Source organism: Chelonia mydas, chromosome 11, assembly GCF_015237465.2.
Source record: "Chelonia mydas isolate rCheMyd1 chromosome 11, rCheMyd1.pri.v2, whole genome shotgun sequence".
In the NCBI taxonomy this organism is placed as follows: domain Eukaryota; kingdom Metazoa; phylum Chordata; order Testudines; family Cheloniidae; genus Chelonia; species Chelonia mydas.
The window spans coordinates 31658381-31676149 of NC_051251.2; the positions used below are offsets into that span (position 1 = coordinate 31658381).

Consider the following 17769-nt stretch of genomic DNA (forward strand, 5'->3'; position numbering starts at 1 on the left):
AATAATATACACCCTCTGAGGCTACAGTAGCAAAATTTTGGCAAAAAATTCCCCTTGTTGCTAACACTACTGCAGCTCTTCCAAAGACCGTAACAATGGAAGTTCTAGTGCAGAAAAGGCTCCTGTAGCTAATATCATTAGCTTTCTGTTGAATTCTGCTCTGGGCAGGATTAGACCACATGGTGTTTGCAGAAACTTCATCTACACTAGAGTTTTCATCCATTATCCATTCATGCCATTATCACTGTGAAAGCTTCAATGGTTGTAAGCTTCTGCCAAAAATATGGCAGACAAGACTCCATGCATTTTGTAGTCCTCAAGCAGAACAGAGGAAGACAGGAGTGGACATTCTGTATATTTCCAAAAATAAAAAGGGGAAAAATTAAAACACCCTCTGTTATTCTTATTACACCATAAAGAAGGCAAAAGTGCACATGCCCATATTTAATCAATCCTTTGCCGGTTGCCTTTAAAACAAATCAACTCTCCAACATATCTTTAGTTTTAAAAATATATATTGTGACAAAGTTCCTCCTCTAGCTTGGTGGGTCTTGTGCTTATTGGCGGATTTTCTCACCTTGGAGCTTCACGGCGGCCCTCAGTTTGGCCGTTTTTCTGAACCCACAGTCCAGGTCAACTCCTCCTGTGTCTGACCAGGAGTTGGGAGGTTTGGGAGCCCGCCCTCTACTCCGGGTTCCAGCCCAGGGCCCTGTGGAATGCAGCTGTCTAGAGTGCCTCCTGGAACAGCTGTGCAACAGCTACAACTCTCTGGGCTACTTCCCCATGGCCTCCTCCCAACACCTTCTTTATCCTCACCATAGGACCTTCCTCCTGGCATCTGATAATGCTTGTACTCCTCAGTCCTCCAACAGTACACGTTCTCACTCTCAGCTCCTCATACGCACCACAAACTGAAGTGAGCTCCTTTTTAAACTCAGGTGCCCTGATTAGCCTGCCTTACTTGATTCTAGCAGCTTCTTGATTGGCTGCAGGTGTTCTAATCAGCCTGTCTGTCTTAATTGTCTCCAGAAGGTTCCTGATTGTTCTGGAACCTTCCCTGTTACGGGAGACGGAATCGTTTTTCGCTCGCTCCTGAGCTATCTGCTTTCCTCTCTTTCCTAAAGCCCCCCGGCCCGGATTTTTCACACTTTTCCTTTCGCTTAGTTTCCCCCCCTGCATTTGGGCCGGACGCTTTGTTTTTTTGGTTTCGTTTTTTCCCGTTTTTTTGAGCTGCGTCAGTGGGCTGGCCGGCCGCCAGCACCCCCCCCACTGCCTGCTTCTGGACTTTGCTCTTTGCTTTATTGAAACCCCCGGAGGAGGGGGGGAGGACTGCCGACCCGCTGTCCGGAGAGGGGAGTGGACGCCCCCAGACCCAGCCGTTTTGTTTTTTGCCTGGACTTTTTCCTTATCATTACAACATTCCTAGCTGCCGAGAGCCTTGGGACAGAGCCAACAGCTGCAGCAGACGCCAGAGGCCGGAGAACTCGCCCAGGCAGCTATGCATCATCGTGGAGAGAGGCCGTAAGACTGAGGGATTTCTTTTGAATTATACCCTCGGGGGGGGGGGAGTTGACTGCGTTTCCAGCTGCGTCTGTGGCGGCACAGGGGTGTAGCAGGGAGCTACCCCCAGATCCATCGGTGCCCCCAACCCCCCCACCGCTACTACAACTGTCACGGCCCCCGCTGCTTCGTCCCTGCTGGCAATCTGCCATCTGCCTTCGGATCCAGCTGTTTGCTTTGGACTTTGCCTTTCGGACCGGACATAACAACCAACCAAACGAGACTCTTTGGACACTTGTGGTGGGTCGTCCTCCCTCCACCCCTCCCCCCCGGATTGTTTATCCCATAGCCTACCCCTACTACCGGACCCCGTTTTTTGCCCCCCCCCCCCTCCTTCCAGTGTCTCCCTGTCTCTCCCTGCTTACAATGGCAGAGAAGGAGGGACGCAAGGCCCCTCCAACGAAATTGGTTGCCCCTTCCCCATCTACCCCCCTGCCCACCCCTCAAGATCTCCCCACCGCCTCCATTGTTAGAACCCCTGCCACCGCCCCCGCTGGGGCATCGGCAGTGGGAGGCACCGGGGCGATTACTACTGCTGCTCTGGTTCTTGCCCCATTGGATTCCAGGAACCCCCCCCCAGTTAGACGGAAAAACCGAAGCGGGCCAAAAGGGAAGGGCCCCGCTAATGCCGCTGGACCCTCCGTGGCAGAGGCCGCCCCCACCACAGTGGCCTCGTCATCGATCGCGGCACCCCTCCCAGCTGTTCCCTCCACCAGCTCTGCGACCATCCCTCCCCCGGCCCCCAGGACGTATGCCCGGGTGGCGACAGGCCCCCCCTCACCTGCCGCCTCCTCATCTCGCCCACCCACTGCCTCCGCTGCCATCACTAGCAACCGGGGCCCTCTTCCCGCCCTGACCAGGAAGCACGGTGTCCGTTGCCTCCTAGTGCCCGCCTCGCCCCACGTGGAGGCATACGTGCAGGCGTTGGCGAAAGTGGTAGGACCCATGGCCATTGTGGCGGCCTCCAAGATGTATGGGAAGGTCGTTTTCTTTCTGGCTTCGGAGACTGCCGCCCAGGAGGCGGTGGAGAAGGGCCTAGTGGTGGGGGGGGTGTTTCTCCCCCTAGAACCGCTAGAAGATCTGGGCGTTCGCTTCGTCCTCACCTCCGTTCCTCCCTTTTTACCTAACGTTGCCCTGTTACCTGCTCTCTCTGCCCTGGGGAAGCTTGTCTCTGCTATCAGCCCTCTCCCGTTAGGCTGCAAGGACCCCGCCCTCCGTCACGTCCTTTCGTTCCGCCGGCAAGTGCAGATTTCACTGCCGGCGGGGGTGCGTGACGAAGAGGCGCTCGAGGGGTCCTTCCTAGTTCCCTACCAGGGAGCCCGCTATAGGGTCTTTTATTCCACCGGAGAGGCCCGGTGCTACCTCTGCCGCTCGGCGGGGCATGTCCGCAGGGACTGCCCTTTGGCCCGGGGGAGAGGGGCACCTGAGACCCCCGAGACCCGGCGGGATATCGGCCCCGTCGTTGCCGACACCCCTGGCCACCCGGCACCTGAAACCACCCCTCCTCCCACCCGATCCACCGCTGCCCCCGTCCGGGCCCAAGAGGCACCTCTCCAACAACGCCCGGGCGACCACGGGAGTCCCACTCTTGCTGTAACCACCTCGGCGGAGCCTATGGAGGGGGGTGTGGCAGAGCTTTTACCGGGTGCAGGAGAGGGCTCGCCCCAAGGAGAACCCCCCGCCCCTAATGCTGCCTTACCGCTACCCCCCCGAACCCCTGAACCTCTGCCTCCGCGCCCCGCTCCGTCCCCTGCTACTCAACCCCCGGACGACGCCATGGAGGGCTGGACTGTAGTCCAGGGGAAGCGAGGCAAGCGGAGGGCTCGAGCTCCGCTGCATTCATCTGACGCGGAAGCCCCCCGGAAGACCAGGAAGGGAGGTACCGACCTTGAGCCTCCCGCCTCGGCCACGAGTGAGATCCATTCGCTGGTGTCGGGAGGTGAAGATAGACCAGCATTGGAGGGTGGAATCCCCCCTCCGCGGGGGACCCTCCCCTCCGAAGCCCCGGAGGAAGCCCCTTCTAACCGGATACCACCTGAACTCCCTACGAACCCCGACGTGACCGTTGAGGCGGGCCCTAGCGGAGAGGCCCCTGGGGTGGTGGGAGTTGGCCTCTCCTCTGTGTATGCAGAGATTGAAGCCCTAGATTTGACCCCGGTCACCCAGGGAGGGGATGATTTACTGCCGGCCGGCCTCGATTTGGGCAATCTTACCCCAGGCCCCCTTTCCCCATGTTCTTTCCCCTTGACTGCCTTTCCGGGTGAGCACCCCACGGAAAGTGGTTTACCACCTGATGCCATGGCTGCCACGACCACCCCGGAGCCAGTACCTAGCATTCCTCGGAGCCCCCTCCCTTGCCCCTTAACCCCCGACCCTGCTCGGGAGGCACCTCCTTTCCGCTGCTCGCCTCCTGAAGCCCAGGGCCTTACCTCTGCCCCTGCCCCCACCCCTATTCCGGTTCAGTTTCCCTCCTCCTGCAAGGCTACCGCCGCCCCTGGGGTTATTTCTTTTCCGCCTTTTGCAGATTCCCCCCAGGGAGCAGTCTTTACGTTTTCTAGTTGCGACTCCTCAGGAGTTGCACCTTTCCCCCTGCCATCCCCGTCCACCCCAAGGCATGAGATGGAGTTAATAACCCCAGCCTGTCAGACACCCCGTCGGCGGTCCGCACCCTGCCTACCCGCCTTAGCGGACCACGAGGCTGTATCAAGAGCCCCACCAGGGACTGCTCTGGGAATTGTAACCCCACCCCCCCATGAGCTGCAGCATGCACTACGGGAGTTCTTAGAACGATGCCGTGGTGCCCGCGGTAGGGCACAGCTGGCTCTCCAGCAATGGGGGGACTTTGATCAACTCCTTCGGGCCGCGAGAGCCCTTATGAGGGAGGGCAGAGGGCAAGGGAAGAGCGGTGCCGCGGCCTACGAGCGGGCCCGCAGCTTCCGGAGAGATTTACTTACTCACGGGATGGGACACGGGTTGCTACGCGACCCGCCGGGGGCCTTGAGTACCCCCACCAATGAGAACTCCCCACCCCCCCAGCCCTCCGCATGACACCTCTCATTATTGTAACCCTGAACACCAGGGGCTGTAGGATGGCTCTCCGCAGGTCCCAGGTGCTCTCCTACCTTCGGGAGGGGGGGTACTCTGTGGTTTTCCTGCAGGAGACCCACACGGACCCGACCGCCGAGGATAGGTGGCGGCTGGAGTGGGGGGACGGGGTATACTTCAGCCACTGCACGACTTGGCAAGCTGGAGTGGCGACCCTGTTCTCCCCCACCCTGCGGCCCGAGGTGCTAGGAGTCACTGAGGCCGTGCCGGGCCACTTGTTGCACCTCCGAGTTCGTCTGGAGGGGCTCGTGGTCAATCTTGTTAATATCTATGCCCCGCAAGTGAGTTCACAGCGGCCACAATTCTACCAGCAGGTGTCCGAATTTCTCGACACCCTAGATTCACACGAGTGCCTGATCCTGGGAGGGGACTTTAACACCACCCTCGAGGAACGGGACCGCTCGGGGGCCGAGCCGAGCCCGGCCGCCGCGACCATTCTCCGAGACATAGTCGACTATCACTCCCTAGTGGACGTCTGGCGTGACCATCACCCAGATGATACTTCCACGTTTACCTTTGTTCGGGTGGAGGCCCATCGGTCACACCGCTCTCGGTTAGACCGTATTTACCTATCCCGTCTCCATCTTTCACAGGCCCACTCCTCCACCATTCGGCCGGCCCCTTTTTCCGACCATCATTTGGTTACCGTCACGGTCTCCCTCCGTGCAGAGGGACCGGGGCCGGCTTACTGGCATTTTAACAACAGCCTGTTGGAGGACGAGAGCTTTGTGATGTCCTTCCGGGAGTTTTGGCTGGCCTGGCGGGAGCAGTGGCGTGCCTTTCCCTCGGTGCGGCGCTGGTGGGATTTAGGGAAGGTACGCGCCAAGCTCTTCTGCCGCAATTACACTCGGGGCACCAGCCGACGGAGAAATGCGGCGATAGAGCAGTTGGAACGGGAGGTCTTAGAGCTGGAGAGGCGCCTGGCCGCCAGCCCCGGGGACCCGTCCCTCTGCGGAGCGTGCCGGGAGAAGCGGGAGGAACTTCGAGCCCTCGAGGACCACCGGGCCCGAGGTGCCTTTGTCCGGTCCCGCATCCGCCTCCTTCGGGAGATGGATCGCGGCTCCCGCTTCTTCTACGCCCTGGAGAAAATGAGGGGGGCCAAAAAACACGTCACCTGCCTTCTAGCGGAAGACGGCACCCCCCTCACGGATCCGGAGGAGATGTGTGGGAGGGCCCGTGACTTCTACGCAAACCTTTTCTCCCCGGATCCGACCGATCCTGGCGCTTGCGGGGTGCTCTGGGAGGAACTCCCCACGGTCAGCGTGGGCGACCGAGACCGGCTAGAGCTGCCTCTCACCCTGGCCGAGTTCTCGGAAGCCCTCCGTCGCATGCCCACTAATAAATCTCCGGGCATGGACGGGCTGACCGTGGAGTTTTACCGCGCGTTCTGGGACATCCTTGGCCCAGACCTAGTCACTGTCTGGGCTGAGTCCTTGCAGGGCGGGGTCCTCCCTCTCTCGTGCAGACGAGCGGTGCTCGCCTTGCTGCCGAAGAAGGGGGACCTCCGCGACTTACGAAACTGGCGTCCCCTCTCACTCCTTAGCACGGATTACAAAATCGTAGCGAAAGCAATCTCGCTGCGGCTAGGGTCCGTGATGGCGGACGTGATTCACCCAGACCAGACCTATACTGTCCCGGGTCGCAGCATTTTTGACAACCTCTTTCTAGTCCGAGACCTTTTGGAACTCGGGCGGAGAGACGGTCTGTCGTTCGCCCTCCTGTCTCTCGATCAGGAGAAGGCGTTCGATAGAGTAGATCATGGGTACCTCCTGAGCACCCTGCGAGCGTTTGGATTCGGACCTCAGTTTGTGAGTTTTCTCCGGGTGCTGTACGCCTCCGCGGAGTGTTTGGTTAGGCTCAACTGGACCCTGACCGAACCGGTCAGCTTCGGGCGAGGGGTGCGGCAGGGGTGCCCCCTCTCAGGCCAGCTGTACGCTCTGGCGATCGAGCCTTTCCTCTGTCTCCTCCGCAGGAGGTTGACGGGGTTGGTGCTGCGGGAGCCGGAGCTGCGGCTGGTCCTGTCGGCGTACGCCGATGACGTCCTCCTCGTGGTCCAGGACCCGGGCGACTTGGCGCGAGTGGAGGCATGCCAAGCCATCTATTCGGCAGCCTCCTCCGCCCGAGTCAACTGGGTCAAGAGCTCTGGCTTGGCGGTGGGGGGCTGGCGGCAGGTAAGCTCCCTCCCACCCGCGCTTCAGACCATCCGGTGGAGTGCCGGCCCTCTGCTCTATCTCAGCGTTTACCTTTCTGCCACGCACCCTTCTCCGCCGGAGAACTGGCAAAATTTGGAAGGCGGCGTGATTGAGCGGATCAGGAAATGGACGAGGCTACTCCGATGTCTCTCCCTTCGGGGGAGAGCACTGGTGCTTAACCAACTAGTCCTGTCCACGCTCTGGTACCGGCTCAACACCCTAGCCCCGGCCCCGGGTTTCCTGTCCCACCTCCGGAGATTGATTCTGGAGTTCTTTTGGTCAGGATTGCACTGGGCCCCTGTTGGAGTTCTTCACTTGCCCCTGAAGGAAGGAGGGCAGGGCCTGAAGTGTCTGTACACACAGGTCCGCGTTTTCCGCCTCCAGGCCCTGCAGAGGCTCCTTTATAGTGCAGGTAGTTCGACGTGGAGCATATTGGCGCATGCCTTCCTACGCCGCTTCCATGGGCTCCGATATGACCGGCAGCTCTTTTATCTTTGTCCGAGAGGTTTTCCGCGAGACCTCTCCGGGCTGCCGGATTTCTACCAGGACCTCCTCCGGACCTGGAAACTGTTTTCAACGACCAGGTCCGTGGCGGCCATCGTGGGGGCAGATCTCCTCACGGAGCCCCTGCTACACAACCCCCAACTTTGTGTGCAGGCGGCGGAGTCCCGCACGGTGCGCCAGAGGTTGGTCCTGGCGGGAGTTACGAGGGTCGGGGACCTCCTGGACTACGACCGGGGAGACTGGCTGGATCCCCTGACGCTCGCTCGACGCATGGGGCTCTCCAGCCTTCGCACCCCCCGGCGCGTGCTTCAGGAGGTGGAGGCCGCTCTGACCCCCGCCGCTCGGGCTTATGTTAGCCGAGCCTTGCGCGGGGGCGCACCCCGCCCATCCCTTACCCCAGGCCCGCCGGACCTTTCCATCGGGCCCCTACCCTGCCGATCCCAACACACCCCTCATCCCTTCACTGCAAGCCGGCTGCATGAACTGCAACCGGTCGGTTTTCAAGTTGCACCACGGCAATATTTATATACACTCACGCTTCATACCCTTCACGCCCGCACCCTGGTGTCCCGCCCCGATACAAAGTGGCGAGATCTCTTACCACCTTTGGAGGGTGAGCAACCTCGGTGGGCCAGCCTGTACTCCACCTTGGTCCCGAGGCCCGTCGGGGACATCAGTTGGCGGCTCCTTCACGGGGCTGTGAGCACAGGCGTGTTTTTGACACGTTTTACCTCCATTCCGGAGACTTGCCCTTTTTGCAACGTGAGGGAAACCCTGGCGCACGTCTATTTAGAGTGTGCCAGATTGCAGCCTCTTTTTCGGCTCCTCACAAATATTCTTTTGCGCTTTTGGCTTCATTTCTCCCCTCACCTCTTTATCTATACACTCCCCATCCGTGGCCCCACCAAGTCGCGGGATCTCCTGGTTAACCTCCTCCTAGCCTTGGCTAAAACAGCCATTTATAAGACCAGAGAGCGGAGGTTGGCTCATGAGGCGTCCTGCGATTGTAGGGCCGTTTTCCGATCCTCAGTACATTCACGTATCCGGGCGGAGTTCCTCTGGGCGGCGTCCACCGACTCCCTTGACACCTTTGAGGAGCGGTGGGCGCTGTCCGAGGTTCTCTGCTCGGTGACCCCGTCCGGTTCCCTCCGTCTGACCCTCTGATTGAGGGAAAGAGCGAGAGCCGCCAGCCACAGCCGTTAGTTGCTGTGAATACCATCATTATTGTCTTCTAGGAGGGGTCTTATAATACATGGGTGTACCCCCCTCCCTCCCAACCACCCACCCCGCAGCCGTGCCCATCTTGTCGGGCACTCTCAGGAGAGGGAGGGTCGGTGACCCTGGGCGCGGCACTAGGTAACTCGAGAGGGTGGAAGACCACGAGTGTCGAGGAAGCCCCCCCGCTCTAGGCCACCAGGTAACTCAGGAGGGTGGAAGACCACGAGTGTCGAGGAAGCCCCCCCGCTCTGGGCCTGGGCTAACCTGAACACCTCTCCCTCCTGAAAGCTGTTGTGTTATACCTTCTGATTGCGTTGTTTTGTTGCTAAGTTTTTCTTTATCCTTTGGTACTCTCTGTAATTGTTACAAATAAATTTCTTTTCTGTTTCAATAAAAAAAAAAAAAAAAAAAAAAAAAACCTTCCCTGTTACCTTACCCAGGGAAAAGGGACCTACTTAACCTGGGGCTAATATATCTGCCTTCTATTACTCTCCCGTAGCCATCTGGTCTGACCCTGTCACAATATATATTTTAAAAGGAACAGAAAAACCTCGAAGATTTTTTCTACATTTGTCATAAACCTTGACTCCACTACGAAACTTTGGTTTTAGGTTTCACTGGTGGTTTCTGAAACTGTGCTGGTATGGGCTTCTTTTCGTCTGTGTTTGTATTTAAATCACTAAAGACCAACTCAGCTTGCAACTACTGCAGGCACCTTTTGTCAGCAATAGGTAATTTTCCTAGTATAAACAAAGCTAAAAATTTGTAAATTATAAATAATACAGTTAAATCTTACCTCCTGTACAAAAAGCATCTGTTGCTGACAACAGATTGCTGAACACATTTTGTCCTTGCAAGTATAGTGAGGGACAAAGTGTGTTCACACCATTTTAGAAACTATGGTTAAAACCTGTAGTCTAAGTTGACAGGGAATGAGAAGGACACACACCATTGATATCTGAATAGAAAAATGCTATTTTTTGTTGCTTTTCATATTGCATTTTATATATTTGTGGTATTTCGCAGAGGGCTGCTGTTCATGTAACTAAGGGAAATATTCTGAGATTCTATTTTTCTGTTCCACTTTACTGGCCTCCCCATTCTCCTGAATTTTTTCTTCATTTCTTCACACTAATGAATTTCTTCCCCCATCACAGCTCCATTACTTGTCTTAAATCCCCCACTGCTGCCAATGCTGAGACATGACCCATCCTTTATTCTCTGTATTTCACTGTTTTGCTGAGTTCTCTAAATCTGATTTTTTTTTCTTTTCTGTCTCTATTCTTTGCCCCCTACTCCTCTTCTGACTTCAAGAACAGTTCAGACTCCACAAACTGAAGGTATACGTCCCACACTACTTCAGTAGCTCAAATATGGACAAGGCGGGAGGAGGCTGACTCTTTACACCAACAGCCCAGGGCCAGATTGAGGTAATCCAAGACCTAGCCACACTGTGAGATGGGGAGTCCTCTGGCTTCATTTCTATGGCCTCATCCCCACACCATGAGCTGTCCCTGCCTCTCCACTTGGACTCTCCCACTCTCATGGCATCTTTTTCCTTCCTCCCAATAGTGCCCCTCTCTTCAGAATCCCAGAGAGACAAGGAAAGACTGGGAGTAGCAGGGCAGTATTTACACCCTAGTAGCTGGGGTTTATCTACTTAAATAGATAAGTGGGTTTATCTACTTAAATAGATAAGATAGATAGGTGGACAGGATCAGCTGCACTTTTCAACAGAATCAGCTGCACAGTGCAAAGTGCAGTGCACCATAGGTAGGTATCCCAGTGTGGCATGCACCACTGTCCATTGCAGTGCCTTTTGGGAAATTTTTGCAATGTGTTGTGGGATAGAATGACTTGCCCTGGGATCTCTTGAGGCTAGGGGTCAAGTTCCCAGCATGCAATCTTCTCCATCCCATAATGCCATCCATATCCCATAATTTTTGTGTCTCTTTAAAAAGTCCCACAAATCTGCCTGGCACTTTTTGATGTCCACCATCTAATAGAAGCATGGAGCCTGCAGACCTCTGCATTAGTCTCATGAAAGTTGCAAATACAGGATGCACAATTCTATATTTGCAGAGCTACAGGGAAAACCACACAATGGGGGAGATGATTTCTTCCAACACAGGCTGCTAAGGGACACAGTGAAAAACAATTCAAGGTTATTGGTGGCATTCACGGAGCAGCTTCAGATGCCAGAGAGCCACTTCTGGGCCCATGAGTGGTGGGATCACATTGTAATGCAGGTTTGGGACACTGAACGGTGGCTGCAGAGCTTTTGGATGTGAAAGTCCACATGCCTGGATCTGTTTGCCAAGGTTGCTCTTGCCCTTCAGCATGGGGACACCACAATGACAGCTGCAATGACAATTGAGAAGCGAGCTGAGAGACTCAAAGGCAGAGCAAGAAAGCCAAACAGCAACCTATAGGCCCAATGTGGTCCCGAGAGACACCTAGAGAAAGCGTCTGGGTGGGGATTGCTGGCTGAAAGAAGTTTGGGTTTGTAAGCTAAGAAACTACTGCTTTTGTTTTTAGTTCCTCCTGCATTCGGAGCAGCAGGACTTTGTACGTTCCTTGTAAATAAACAAAACCACATCAAAGAAAATACCAGGCTCAATCATCAATTTCTTCTTCCAACTGGAACATCGTTTTACTGCAAGGTAATCTTCGTGAGGTCAACCCTGGGAGGGGGCATATGTATGTTTACCTTGCAGTAAAACTCAAGTGTCTGGTCAGTGTGTTTTTTACCTCAGCTGAGATCGTGCATGTTAGTTACCCAGAGATTAAAAAAACACATCGTATTTAGCAGTGAATACAAGGCCTTAGAAAATCATATCAAACATATAGTGTTCTTAGATTAATACAGAGCAGCCCCCATACCCTTCAGAATCTTGTAACTCTAAAGAGCTAGAGATGAAAGCTTTATAACTGGAAAAGGGATGACTAAGGCCTGGTCTACACTAGGAATTTACTTTGGTATAGCGATGTCTCTCAGGGGTGTGAAAAATCCACACACAAGAGATGTAGCTATACCGACCTAACTCATGGTATAAACCTGTGTTAGTTCAACAGAAGAATTCTTCTGCCTCTTGGGGAAGTGGATTACCTACACCAATGGGGGAAAGCCTCCCATCAGTGTAGATAGTGTCTATACCAAAGAGCTACAGCAGCGCATCTGCAGCCCTTTAAGTGTAGACAAGTCCTAAGCTTTCAAAAGGAACACAGATCCAGCTAACCCAATAACCGTGATAAGAGATATTGGACTTTAATCTCGTCACTACTGCAGAAGTGAATGTTGCCCAGCCACCATTTCAGAGCAGTGAAATTTTGGGGCTGAAATTGCACATTTAGAGGAATGCATGCTTTTTAATATTAAGCTATGTCTACACTTGTGGTAGCATGTAGAGTACAAGCATTACACAGGAAGCTACATGCTACAGTAAAAGGCTCTAGTGGGGGAGGCAGCAGAAGAAGGCACCAGCAGCTCCCCACTCCCAGAACTTTTTCCTGCTGCCTACCCCCTCTCAGAGCCTTTCACTGTTGTGAAGAAAGGCTCCAGCAGCAGGGAGGCAGTGGGATTCTGCACTTCTAAAAATTAGCAGTGTAGACATAGAAGGCACTGCTTGGTCGTGTAGAGAGCCGTGTATAGTACATACCCTAGGATTCAGGCATATAGGATACTCTACTCACTTAAAAAGAAAAGGAGTACTTGTGACACCTTAGAGACTAACAAATTTATTTGAGCATAAGCTTTTGTGAGCTACAGCTCATTTCATCGGATGCATTCAGTGGAAAATACAGTGGGGAGATTTATATACACAGAGAACATGAAACAATGGGTGTTACCATACACACTGTAACGAGAGTGATCAGGTAAGATGAGCTATTACCAGCAGGAGAGGGCATGTGGGGGGAACCTTTTGTATTGATAATCAAAGTGGGCCATTTCCAGCAGTTGACAAGAACGTCTGAGGAACAGTGGGGGGTGGAAGGGGGGAATAAACATGGGGAAATAGTTTTACTTTGTGTAATGACCCATCCACTCCCAGTCTAGAGACTTTGTGTAATGACCCATTCACTCCCAGTCTAGAGACTGGGAGTGGATGGGTCATTACACAAAGTAAACTATTTTTCTAGACTGGGAGTGGATGGGTCATTACACAAAGTAAACTATTTCCCCATGTTTATTCCCCCCCTCCACCCCCCACTGTTCCTCAGACGTTCTTGTCAACTGCTGGAAATGGCCCACCTTGATTATCAGTACAAAAGGTCTCCCCCCCTCCGCCCTCTCCTGCTGGTAATAGCTCACCTTACCTGATCACTCTTTTTACAGTGTGTATGGTAACACCCATTGTTTCATGTTCTCTGTGTATATAAATCTCCCCACTGTATTTTTCACTGAATGCATCCGATGAAGTGAGCTGTAGCTCACGAAAGCTTATGCTCAAATAAATTTGTTAGTCTCCAAGGTGCCACAAGTCCTCCTTTTCTTTTTGCGAATACAGACTAACAGGCTGCTACTCGGGAATCAACTCACTTAAGACATGCCTCACCATCTACAGTGGTATTTATACCCGTGCAGTCTCTGTACTCTACATGCCACCCTAAATGTAGATGTAACTTTAGACTAAGAGTGATAGAGAGGGATTCATGCAGAGTTCAGGTCAGGCAGTCCAAGATACATGATAAGTGCAACTTGTTGTCTTACTCTGCAATTTCACATAGATATTAACTTCAAGTGTGTATCATAGATGAGACTGGTAGAAACGTCTATTATTGAGATTACCCACTACATCCAATTATAAGACCCTATTTTCAGTTGCTTATAACTTAGTCAAACTTTAACCATTTTGGCTGAAATTTCCCATGCTGGAGTGTCTGCCTCTGGCTTAATTTCAGCCAAAACTGTTTGGCCATTTCCAAGAACAAGGGTAGAGAAACATAAGTTGTTTTTCCAGTGTTAAAAAATGCTGGCAACCATTTTGTGGGTTTTGGCTTTGGTTTTTTGTTGTTTTGTTGTTGTTTTGAGACATTTGAGACGTGCTTTGGAACAGGAACCTTAAATTTGGCAGAGGGTGTGGCCTTTGTTTCAGGGATCTGCCTTTTGCCATTCCTGTGAAAATCCATTCAAATTTGCTGAATTAGAAGCTTTTGAAAAATCTCAATTGTTCAATGGGAAGCAGTGTAGGAATGCATCCAGTGCCCCAACTGAGTATCTCATAATTGAAAATTACAACATAAAACAGAGCACCGCCTATAATATATCTGCCTTCACCAACCCCTACTCAACAGCCTTGAAAAAGATGGGCTTTGCTGCATGCCCAGAAGGTTTTGTTCTGTCTCGTTTCTCTGTGACCAGAAATGTTTGTATAATGAAGGGAGAATTAACAATGTTTTAAGGGTTTGGTCAAATTGAAAAATTAATCATGTCATTTATAATAGTTGTAATGGACTATTGAGGAAATGCTGTTTAATAACTTTCTCTGGAGGTTTGTACGCTTCTATTCTGCTCTATAAGTAGTAAAATATGATACATGAAGAGTAAATTACAAAAACATCAGGTGAAGGATGAATACTAACTGAGAAGTTGGATGAATACTAACTGAGAAGTTAGATGAATTTTCAAGCTGTGTTCCCTGGTGGGGGAAAAAAATATGATAAAAATGCAGTGGACTAGATACTGCTTAAATTATCTACTAAACTATATCAATCCAACTGATCTCAAATATGTGTGTATACATCTGTCTTTCCTTAGATTTGGTTTCAGATTTGGTTTCGTTTTTTATAAACTATATGTCTGTAGCAGGGTGGCAAGCTATCGGTCCCTGGATAAGTATAAAAACTAAAATAATTTCTGTTGACGCACATAATAGGTGGATCTTGTTAGCTCCAACAAAAGCTGTGACAGCAAAGGTCCTCAAGGGCAAACCTTGGGAATTGCCAAGTTTGGGGAGAAAGTTTAGGCTGAAGTTGTTTGTTTCGAAGCTTTTTTGTTCTCTACTTTGGCATGCCTGTCACCCTAATTTACTTTACTCATGAGGAGGAGGAATATAATCTAATGCAAGGAGGGGCAAATTTTTTGGCCTGAGGGCCACATCTGGGTATGGAAATTGTATGGCGGGCCATTAACGCTCATGAAATTGGGGGTTAGAGGGTGAGGGCTCTGGGGTGGGGCCAGAAATGAGGTTCCTGGCCAATGGGAGCTGCAGAGGTGGAGCTTGGGGCGGGGGCAGCGTGTAGAGCCCTCTGGCTGCCCCTATGCATAGGAGCTGGAGGAGGGACATGCCACTGCTTCCGGGAGCCGCTCGGAGGCACAACACGCATGGAGCAGGGCAAGCCCCGGACCCCACTTCCTGGCGGGAGCTTGAGGGCCAGATTAAAACATCTGAAGGGCCGGTTGTGGTCCCAGGGCCACAGTTTGCCCTCCCCGATCTAATTATTTCAAAACAGGGCTATTAATTTATTTCAACTCTGCTCCTGCCGCACTGAATTGCTCTGCAGCCTTGGGAAAGACACTTAATTTAAAAGCTTCAAAATTTTTCTAAAACAACAAGGAGTCCGGTGGTACCTTAAAGACTAACTCCTTGTTGTTTTTGTGGATACAGACTCACACAGCTACTCCCTGATACTTGACAAAAATTTTCTGGCTCTCAATTTTTGGGTGGCCAGCAGCATTCAGCTGGAGTTATGGATCTCAGCATTCCTGAAAATCAGTTGCTTCGGGTCTCAAATTGGTCACCCAAAATCAGAAACCACTTTTGAAAAATTTAACCTCAACTGCCCTGTATGAGTCCCTCACCACCTTAACTCCTTGAAAACTAGGGTTGGTAATTCTTGCCTTTTTCAAGAGAGTACTGTAAGGATTATAATAGCTGTAGAACTTTGACACCGAACGGAATTAGAAAAGTGCAAAATAGTATTGGTAACAAGAATAAACTTTACTCTGCTTCTTTCTTAAAACTTTTGTCTTGAAATGATTGAAAGTAATTGCTGTTGCTATTAAAAGGGTCTGTGCCATATTAGAATCTAGGAGCATGTACTTTATCTTGTTTGTTGTATAGCTGTTATGAAAGGATATAACTCTTGTATTCTCTGCCTTCTCATCTGTCTTGTTGTCCCTTAGGGTGGATGTCTTTTCTGTTTACTACTTTCTTAATAGCATTTTTTATGACCCATCAAGTGTCATCCCTTCAGTGAAGATGAAGGGGATGTGCTTTATTACTTTTTAAATGAGGTAGTGAGTGCACAGATATTATTAATTTCATTAGCTGGTCCCAGAAATTTTTTCACTGCAAAGGGATAAGTAGAATTGACCAGCCTCTTCCTAATGCTTTTTCTTATGATTATTTTTCATACAGTGCTGGTCGAGTGTAACCACTACAGCAGCACCAACAAAGTGCTTAGTATAGCAAATATTATTTCATATTATTATAATTATTATTCATAATATTATTTCATTATTATAACCTTGCTAAAGAGGGGAAGGAATAAATTACTGGTTTCTTTCCAATTCCCTTTGATGCCAAGAAATTGTTTGTTAAATTATATCTAGTATGTTTTGATTCTTTGTTTTCTATGGTGAAGTTTGGTACTAGATATGCAACTTTTGGAACACCCTTCCTGACAATAAAGTTGCTGTCTGCATGTTTTTTGTATAGAGTCTAACACAAAAAAAAAGTCTTTCATTTGTTTGAGTACAGAATGACCATTTCTTTTCAAATAGCAGAAATGAAAGCAACCTAAGACTTCTGTCCCAATCCATAAGTCATCTTAGATGAAGTAGAGTTGACCAGAACATTGCATCTTAAATAATGTTGGGTGTAAATTGTGTTCTAAAACAAATACCCATGACCTAAGCTTAAATACAGTTTTAAAACTTTTACTATTAATTATTTGTACGCTGAATGGAATTTGGCAAATCTGATTCCAAGTGTTTGTCTTTATGAACAGGAATAAGTGGATTTACTCCTGTGTCTAGGATTATTTCAATTTAACCCTGAGTAGCGAAGGTCAGCTTTTGTAATAGTAAAGGTTGTATTGGCATGTTGCTAAAAGCAGAGGAGCACCTAACTTGCATACGTATTTACCTACTATCCAAATGCAAGTATTAACCAGAAGTCAAATATGGGATATCAGAGCACGTGGAGAAGTGATATTCTTCGAAGGTCCACACGCTTGAGACACAAAATGAGACACCACTAACAGTGTATTGTGGAGATGATCAAAATATCATCATGTATGCTCTGCTGGCCTCCAAGGGCTTGGCTTCTCCTGTTGGGTTCATATACACCCTTGGAGTCTGCTGGGCTCTTTGGGCTTAGTTCTTTCATGACTGTAGCAAAAAAGAAAAGTGGTAGTATTCTCCTAAGCAATATTCATTCTTAACTCCAAAATGAGATGTCATTCACAGTAAATTGTACAGACCTTTGTAGTCTCTTTTCTTACATGTTGTGGTCAATAGTGAAATAGTTAATGTTGACATTTAAGTTATCATCACTGAGTTTCAGAGTTAACATCTTAAGATGAGCTCAGATCAGTTTACTTCACAGATTCAATTTTTTAAAATTGAAAACTTAGATTCTGCACTCAAGATGGCATCTCCAAGGTGGCAAATATATGCAGCATGCCACTTTGCTTAGAACCCTAGTACTAAGTTAATTTTCTACACAGTTGGCCACCACGTTCTTTCTCATCCTCTGCCAACTTTACAGCATTTTCTCTGCTCCCCCGCCCCCGCCCCAAAAGAACTATGAGTTGGTGCTTGTAATTTTGTGGGGAGTGCGGGGAAGATTTTTGTCTGAGAGGAGTTGCTAGTTTGGTTGGTTGTTGAGATGTGTAAGGGTTTAGCAGTTGGAGGTACAAGTGTCAGGATTGTGGTGTATATATCTCTGGGGAACATGTAGGAATATTTGGCAACTACGTTGGGACTCTGGGTGTCTCTGTATTGTTACTAAAGAAGCACAGGAGTATCTTCCTCCTGGCTTCTAGAATGTGATGGGGACTTTTCCCTCGCCTGTCAGGTAACAGAAACAGGGCTCTGTCCTGCTCAGTGAATCTTTCTTTTGTACCACATCAAATCAATAGAGGGAGTTTCTCTAAGGTTCTTTTTTCCTTGATGTGAAAAGTATATTGCATTCACTTGTGCACCTGCTCTCTCACGCTCATCCCCCACACCCACCCCAGGGAC

At 50.5% G+C, this 17769-nt stretch overlaps 1 protein-coding gene across 10 annotated transcripts in view; it reads left to right on the forward strand.

Annotated features, from left to right (window-relative positions):
• Positions 1-17769, forward strand: part of PKP4 (plakophilin 4) — a 246876-nt gene that overhangs the window by 200221 nt on the left and 28886 nt on the right. The gene's annotated exons all lie outside the window — the stretch shown is intronic.